This window comes from Citrus sinensis, chromosome 7 (genome assembly GCF_022201045.2).
Source record: "Citrus sinensis cultivar Valencia sweet orange chromosome 7, DVS_A1.0, whole genome shotgun sequence".
Taxonomy (NCBI): Eukaryota; Viridiplantae; Streptophyta; class Magnoliopsida; order Sapindales; family Rutaceae; genus Citrus; species Citrus sinensis.
The window spans coordinates 5,009,086-5,018,005 of record NC_068562.1 but is presented as its reverse complement, the minus strand read 5'-3'; positions in this window follow the sequence as shown (position 1 = coordinate 5,018,005).

The window sequence follows — 8,920 nt, the reverse complement described above, 5'->3', positions numbered from 1 at the left end:
TTGGCTCTCGGTATCTCCCAAGAATGGTTTTTGTGTGATTTAATCGATAGGCTATGAAATAGATAGATATTAGGTTACGATTTGGCATTCTGCAGTCGAACTGACTCGTAGCATCATGAAATTGTCAAGATGGATAAGTGTCGCCTGGCTGATACAAAATTTGGTAGGAATTGCTATAAAAAGCCAAACACAATCATAATGGAGTACGATCACGCAACTGCAGTTTAGGTTGAAGGAGATTCAATTTTCGGTTGACGCACCTGACTCTGCTTGGCTTAAATTTTTATAATAAACTTATCCGGAAAATCTTCAGACGCCTCTTGGATAATTTGAAGTTAAAAACTGAATTATACAATCTTAAAAAAGTGGTTTGCAAAGAAGGGAGTCCGCCGTACGGTAAGTTTTTAAACATCAGATTGGCTGTGGTTGACTTATCGAAAGAATCATAGTTTGGGTGTGACGATAAGAAAGTTAAATTCTCCATCAGGATATAAATGCCCTGGCAGCAAATGAGAAATAATGGAAGCGCTGAAAGCTTGACCTGCGTGGCAGCTTTTTTCAAAATTGGGTTCAATTGATTCCTTGTATATGTGCTTTTACGGTAGGCATTAAATGCGGCCGAAGCCCAAAGGTGTAGTCGATAGTAATCAATCTGATAAGAGGTACCACGCTACGCTATTAGATATGGCTACCATTTTAAGGCTGTGATATGTGTGTGGTCCTTGTCTTTGATCGTAAATACGACCTACGATTTGAATGAAACCGTAAAAGAAATTGGAAAAAAATTAACCCAAGCGCTAAATATAAAATCATATACATAACCTGCCACAATATCTCGTTTTAGTTTTAAAATTTTGCTTAATGGTCAAATTTTTAAACTGGTCACTTGGAATGTTATTTATGCAAGTGCAATATGCTACACGAGCAGATGGGCTAAGGGGCAGTGCCTAAAATAAATAATTAAATAGTTAAATTAAATTACATTTATAACTGCTTTTTTTTTTAAATCTCTCTCTTTCTTTTAGCAGCTGGTATGTTAATCATAGCTAATTCAGTCTAGTCAAAGATCCGCTGATCCCAAGACTATGTTAAGTGCATAATTATTTCAATTAGGTAATAATTTGAAGAATTTGATGTGCTTTGCTGGGTAACAAGTTCCATTTTCTGTTGTGCCAATCATAAACAAATCTATGGCTTCCGATTTCTGATACAACTTTCTTTTTCCGTTCCGTTCAATTGAATTGTATCATCTAATAGTCTTTTGCTTTCCTGTAATTAAAAATATATAAATAAATATAATTTGCCCCTGCAGTGGGCAAAAACGCACTGAGAGGCCTCAGTCATTATCCTTATCAGCTCATGTTTAGCAAATTTGATCCCCAGATCATTCTGTTGACTTTGTGGGTATACTTTACCTTGTAGAAAATCTATCCACAAGGTACGATCTTTGAAAGTGGGTTCATGTACTAATATGTCAACAAAGAAATTCTGTCCATTGTACAGGTTTCTTCCATCGCATTCCTTCAAATTCTATCAATTTTGCATTTCTCAAATTATATAAACTTGTCTCTCTGAACTTCCTGTCTTCAATTTCTTTTTGTTTTTTTCACCCTAATGCATCATACTATTATGCTTGATGCGGCAATTATCTCTATAACTTAATTATACTTACTTTTGACTTCAAAACTTATAATGCTCAGTGTTGACCTCCTTCTTTGGCAATTACTGTTATCCCTGTGACTTCAGCATTTGGGTTAAGCTTATCTTTAATTTTGTCCCGTTCTTAGTGGTGGTGGTGTAACTTTATGGCTACTCTGAATAATTTTCAAGTTTTAGTGCAAGCCTAATCATGAGCAACACCATTAAATAATCACAACCTCTCATTCTTTTGATGTGTAGAATCCTAATTCGAGATTCTGTGCGTATCGTGTGTTTCTTTGATCTGTATCTATTCAGTGTAAAAGCTGGACGGCTTATGATGCTGTCACTCTTTTCAGCATCACCACCTTCGCCCAATGAGCCAATACCATATAATTGACAAAATCCCCTTTATTTGGTTGAGTGGCAATCATGTTCCTAACGCTTAAATAATCCCTATTTACTCTTCACTTTTTAATAGATATTTGGCGTATTAGGAAATATGCAAAATGATTGTGTTCGAGACTTTGAAGTATTGGATAATGGGTTCTATTCAAACAACTGGAGCTCAATTTTTGGTGATGCTGTTGAATTTTGATGCCTTTCGCTTTAAGGATTGGGAATTGAATTTTTGGCAGAAAGTCGAAACTGGTGTTAAAGTGAGTGGTAACATGAAAATAATAAATAGCAAGCAAGTTGGGGGGTGGTTAGTGATGAGATTAGTTGAAATAATTATTTAATTAATTGAATAAAGCTGTAGTGGATATGAGTTCCTTTTGCAATCATAGATTCCTTCTAAATCATTTCGCTTCGGATATTCTTGCTCGGTTATGATTTAAAGCAACTCAACTTTTTCGCTCTCATTGTGTTTAGTGTTAACTCTAATCATGGGCCTATCATTTTGGGTGAAACTTTTGCTTGTGAAGCAAAAGAAGGTTTAGATTAATTAAGCACTTTTCTGCAGTAAAAGCACCTAAATATTTCTGCAGCTCCTACTCTTATTCTAAGATGGGCATTGCTCATTTTTGGAAGAGCAAATCTTAGCCCTTCGAGAGAGAGGGGAAAGAAATTTAATGGCCAACAAAACTTTGCTCCTGTTACAAATGTAGTGTCAATGTCATGGAAATTGAATTAAAATTACCCCTCTAGCTTTCACAACTAATTTATTTCTGCGTCCATGTTGCAGTTATCAGATGGCCTCTTCTTTTTTGACTCCTGGCCACGAGAGAAAAGTAGACTCTGGAGATAGATAGGCCACTTTATTTGCAATTCAATGGCAGTCATTTTCAACAACCTGTTTGGCAGCAACTCATATCTATGTGCTGCGTGCATGAATGGGACACTTCAGTATTGTATTATTCATTATTGATTCTCTCAACTTTGTTCATATCTCACAAATGGGTTTCTGTCCTTTGTCTGGTTTAGAAATGCGACAGTAAAATTTTACTTTTTTAAGTCAGCAACTTTTGAGTAATGGACAGAGCACTTGATGCAAAACCCGGATTCAGAAGAGAAAAAAAAAATGGACTTTTTTAGTGCAGAAGTCACGGAAGGAGTAAAGGCTTCTGTAGCTTTAGAACATGTTGTAACAACTGTTTCTGGTGCTAAATTGCAAAAATTATTAATGCCTAAATAGAATAACATTATTGGTGGACACACACTAACACTAGGTAGCCCCTCACCATCACTATACCAATTACCAAATTCATTAAAGGTATTAATAGAGATGCCCCGTTAACAAAATTAAGTTTCACATATCTATATGTGTTTGTGTGTGCCCTAATTGGCCACATAGTACTCCTCATTCATAACTGAGGCCTGAGGGACACCCATTATCATCAGCAACACTACAACTCAAAAACGCAGCCATTAAAATCAATTCTGGCTGCAAAACATTCCCTCGTGTCCCTCCCCCAACAACTCCACGTGTTTCGCCTACCACCCCATTTAAGCACATTTTCTATGTCACCATCGTATTCACACATTGTATTTATCATCGGAAACGTGTGATGTTTCAGTCCATTTGATAGTTATATGTTATTAATTCATTCTGTTCGTTTTTCATGGACATTGAATATTTGAACTTGATGTGCTGCCTCCTGCCGGCGTTGCTGGTCCTGGTTTAGATCATTCTAGTAAATATTCAAGCATTGGGTAGGAGAACGCCGGTCCTGGAAAGCTATTGAGATTGATATGTCCTTGGATGGTTTCCATGAATATCTTAAGACGTCATTGAAACAGTTTCTCAAGAGTTGCACAAATGTTGCTTCATAATGTTTCAACTTGAGTGGCGGCTTTTTTTAGAAAAGTGATTATAGAGGTTGAATTATTATTATTATTATTATCATCTTTTTCTGCAGATACGTACTTTCCCAATAATAATTGTAAAGACGATTTTATTAATTCTTTACAGAAGTATGTCTAGTCCGTATCAACAGTCAGAAGTATTCAAGTGCTTGATGCCGGTGTGCTCATTAGACATTGCAGCTGTTGCAGCCCCTGAGCCCCAAAATTTATCAGAAAAAGGGATTTTAAAATGGCAGAAAAATCTAATTCCAGCCTTAAATTAAGAAATTTCCGGCCGTTAGGAGAATGAAATAGTTCCCCTTTTTTTCTTTTTTTTTTTTTGGTCAATATGTGCTATATAGAATATTAGAAAACAAAAATATGGGTATACATAGTAAGTACAAAGATGCATTTAATCTTGTTGTAAAGATGATTAAGCACCAATCGCATTTCTAGATCTCTTTAATTATGTAAATAATTAATAATGGTTGGTTGGCTTGGCTGAGATTCTAAGCAGGCATGTGCCCCCATAATAGGAACCGTTCAACCAACCACCACACCCAAAATCTTTAGTTTCCATCACACTATGTGATTCGTTGATTCTCCATTAATTATTTATTTTGATATTTGAGGGCCTCATTATTTCTATATTCTCATTGATCCCTCATCTTGCTTATCCATGTGAGACCCTTATGTAATTCTTTTGGAAGCTTGATCAATCTCCATGAAAGTAATTGCTAATCATGTGTTATAAAGAAAGAAAAAGAAAAGAAAAGAAAGATTCATTGCTTTGAATTTGTGAGTAATGAGTATTATTCTTTTTTGTAATGTAAGGCCGGCAAAATGGTTAGCCCCATCATTGGTTTCTGTCATTATTGAAATATTTTGAGTTGTGAGTTGTCTAGCACTTCCACTTTTGTTGTAGATAGGATTAGGATCAATGTTTACCCCTTATTATTAATAAGCATTAGTGTTTCTCTTACTAAAGTTGAGCAAATGAGTTGATTATGTAAAGACTTTCTCAAAATGTAAATAACTTGTTATTACTCTACTCCATATAGAATAATAATGTAGTTTGAAATTTTCACAGTTGACTCAAAACGATGTTCACAAACTTTATGCTGTATTTGGTTTAATTTCTTTAAAAGTCGATTTAAACTGCTTGAATTGCAGATCGAGTTCTAATTTTTATGATCGTGTAAAATTCTGGTTCATATCATGCTACTGCTATAATATGAAGTTCAGAATGCAATGAATAAACAAATTAATAGTGAGCCAACCGTTTTTTCCGATTTGCATAATATCTCTAATATACGTACAATGATAGGGCTTAGAGATTCACATTGTGCAGACAATGTGCACAATCCTCTCCATGGTGATGGCAATTTGCCAAGGAATGAGCTTAATTCGCTCGGATCTATTAAATATAAAATGTGAACTGCGATGCCCTAAACCATGCTCAAAAATCATATTATATTCTAAGTCCTTGTGAATCCAACCATATGGTGTTGTCTCCTAATCTCATGTGCAATGTGGTTACTTGTTAAAGATTTTCTCATCAACTTTCTTGATTTTCTTCCAATGGAATTAATTGATTATGATTTCTTCGTGAAAAGACAATTATGCCTACAGATTTTCTCATTTAAATGCTTTGGCCTTGGGGAATCATAAATTAAAGTGTCATCTTGTCCATAAAAGTTATAAAAAAAATAATAATAAGCATAGTGTCCCATTGGCATGCCATATTCATTTTAAAGCATAAATTGTATAGGAAGATTTGTATAAGTCTCTTTTTGTTTGACAATGGACTAAATTAGTACAAAAATCTGAAATCTTCTAAAGTCAAAGGAATATGGGTGGCTCTTGAATCTTGATAGTTTAACAAGAGCTCTACAGCATTAGTTTAGAAACTAACAAGATTATGATGCTTATACTACTTTAATTACAAATATATTATAAAAAGTATAACAATGGAGTATATTCAAAGGCAACATCATGTGTTCCTCCTTTAAACACACAGTAACACATGAAATGAATTAATTTCTCTTGCATGATATATGATTAGAGAATCAAGATTACCTATGAAATGAAAATCATATCTGAAAAATATAAGTCTTATGATTAGTAATTAAAAAAATTGTAAAACATGAAAGATCCAAAAAACAATGATAATCATGTGCAATAAAATCATTGGAGGTTGAGTTTAGAATCAATGATGATTTAAATAAATAATTTTTTTTTTCAAAATAATTTCATTTGAAAAACAACAACCTTATAATATATCAAAAAAATAATTGGAAATTGGAAGATGATTTAAATACACAATTAAGACCATACTTAGTAAGTAAATTTATGATATTAACTTTAGATATTTTTCTTAACACAATTCCCCTCTCTTTTATTTGTTTATTGATTTGTTTTTTTTTTTGAATGGTCGACACAATTAAAAAGAAGCGACTTGGTGGTTGTAGTAAAGAAGGGTCATAAAGATTGTGTTTGCCACCACTTAAAATTGTTTTATTTGCACATGGACCCTTTAATTGGGAACTTAATTCACTAATGTGTTCAATTAATTAAGAAAAATTGTCATAATTACTGATTACTACCGAGCTTTAATAGAGACATTCTTTTCGTGGTGGCTAACATAGAGCACAAATCCACAAAGTTAATTGGGACACACAACATTTCATGATAACAAACACACAATTTGAATTTTGGGGAAAAAAAAATTCCCAAATATCATATTACATAACACATTATGAGTTTACAATTAATTGAACAAAAAATCTTTCGAATCTGTCTTTATGTATTATAATTGAGTTTGCTCTTATTTATTTATGGAGCTCTCTTTTTCTTCCACTATAATGGTATTATATTCAATGATTGAATTGTCTAAAATAAATCGATTATATGCAATTTATAATCGCAATATATGATGACAAGGTAATTTAGTTGCGGATTACTCAACTAATTAACATGCTTGCTCATGGGGAAAAATGATTTATTATAATCAATTACTTTCTTTCAAAATATAATTTTAGAAGGTAATTTATACATAGTTATAGGCATGTCAAATTTTAAGTACAATACAGAAAAATACATTTTATTTATTTATTAAATACTTGAAAGAGTAATCTTGAAAGGGTCAAGAGAGTATGAATACGTTGACTATTCAAACAGTAGGATGCAGTTATAGGCTACCTCGTTATCTACAAATAAAAAGGCCTCTGACTTCTGACTCCTGACCAGCAATCAGCATGCAGAAACGATCGAGTGCCACGTGGAATATTATTGACCGACGAGTTTCAAAAGGATGGCGGGGTAAAAACTAAAAAATGTCTTGTCAGCCGAGGGGAAAACAGGGAACATAGTCCACCGGGAGAAAGAAACAGGTTAAAATGATTTTTTTGGGATGCAATTAACGAGGTTAAATGAATTTTGTTATGACTGTGACTCAATTTATAATAATCTACTTATAATATAATTTAATTACCTCATAAAATTTAAATTAATTAATAAAAAAAATCAGCTGTTGTAGTTGTGTGAAGTGGGACATGACGAAGTCGAACGACGCCGTTCAACTTGGCTCTGGATTTATTTGCAATTCCAAGGAGGCCGCGTAAACGGCGTTGTGAGGGAGCACGTGACGGTGACTGTTACTGTCGTGAGAGTGCCATGTGTCAAATCGAATCAAGCTTCACTTCTCCGTGGTGCTGCATGTTCCTGGGATAGACAGCGTTACACGTATGCCGACGATTGTAAAAACACGTCAAATTAATATTTTAAAAAATAGTTTTTAAAAAAAAAACTTATGATCCGCTCCATGTTCTTAACAATCCTAATAATGTCCATTTTTTTTTACACTAAGATGTAAGCTACTGATATGACTTTGGAGATTATTGTTTATAAGAGAGGGACTCACGCCGCTTATCATTTACCTTAGGAGCTATACGTTTGTTGGTAAAATTAATCGTTTTATCTCTATCAATTTCAAATATTAACTGATGCTTTAAATATTGGTTTAACGCATTGTAGTAATCTTTGGTGGGATCGCTCCCCAACTTTCATTCGTAAGAGTTTGCATGATGATTCCGAGGTTGCCTAATACTGATTTCCTTAATTAGTGTTCTAGCCTCTTAGCTTTGTAATTTCATTCTGTATTAGGGAAGCTTCTTGAAAAAGGGCAAAAAAAACAAAAAAAAACAGGTACTTGAATGTTAGCCATTACATCACAAAATCCTAAAACCTATTGAAATTTTCTAGTAATTTCTATCCATTCAAGTAAATAAATATCGTTATTTTATAGCAAAGTATTGATACGATATCCTTACCCGCTAATATGCTACTCATCAAATCTTATTAGGCCAGTTTGTTTTGAAAGTAGATATTACTATATGGGCAAAATAATTTAATGTTTGAAAAATAATATGTGGAGCACATTTGTTTCTATTTGCACGAGTTATAGACGTTTAATTATGCAATACACGATTAACTTCCTTATGAGGATGATTCGTGCTTTAAAAAAAAAAATCCTTAAGAGGAAAAATGGAAAAAGTAAAAAAAAAAAAAGATGACATTGGATGTTTCCATATAATATTTTATTTAATAATTGTAATAATTAATTTTTATTAGTAGTACTTAAAATTACTCGATCAAATTCATGAGAACAATGATAATTGTTTCATATTGATGATATCACAATAAAATAAATTATTGTAACCTAGTTCTTCTCAAAGTAAATTACGTATACCAATTATATTCAAAGAAAAAAATGAAAAAAAAAAGAAGAAGATAAAAGAAAATGTACCAATGACCTAATTCTTCTCAAAGAACTCAAAGTACTGAACTCGAACATTATTGTAAACTTGGTGTTTTTGCAATTATATTATTTACATTTAAATGAAAAAAAAACAATGACTTATTCAATTCAATCATTTAATCATGAAACTTTGTGTAATCACAAAATAAATCTAAGCTCAAGAATACCTCATTCAAT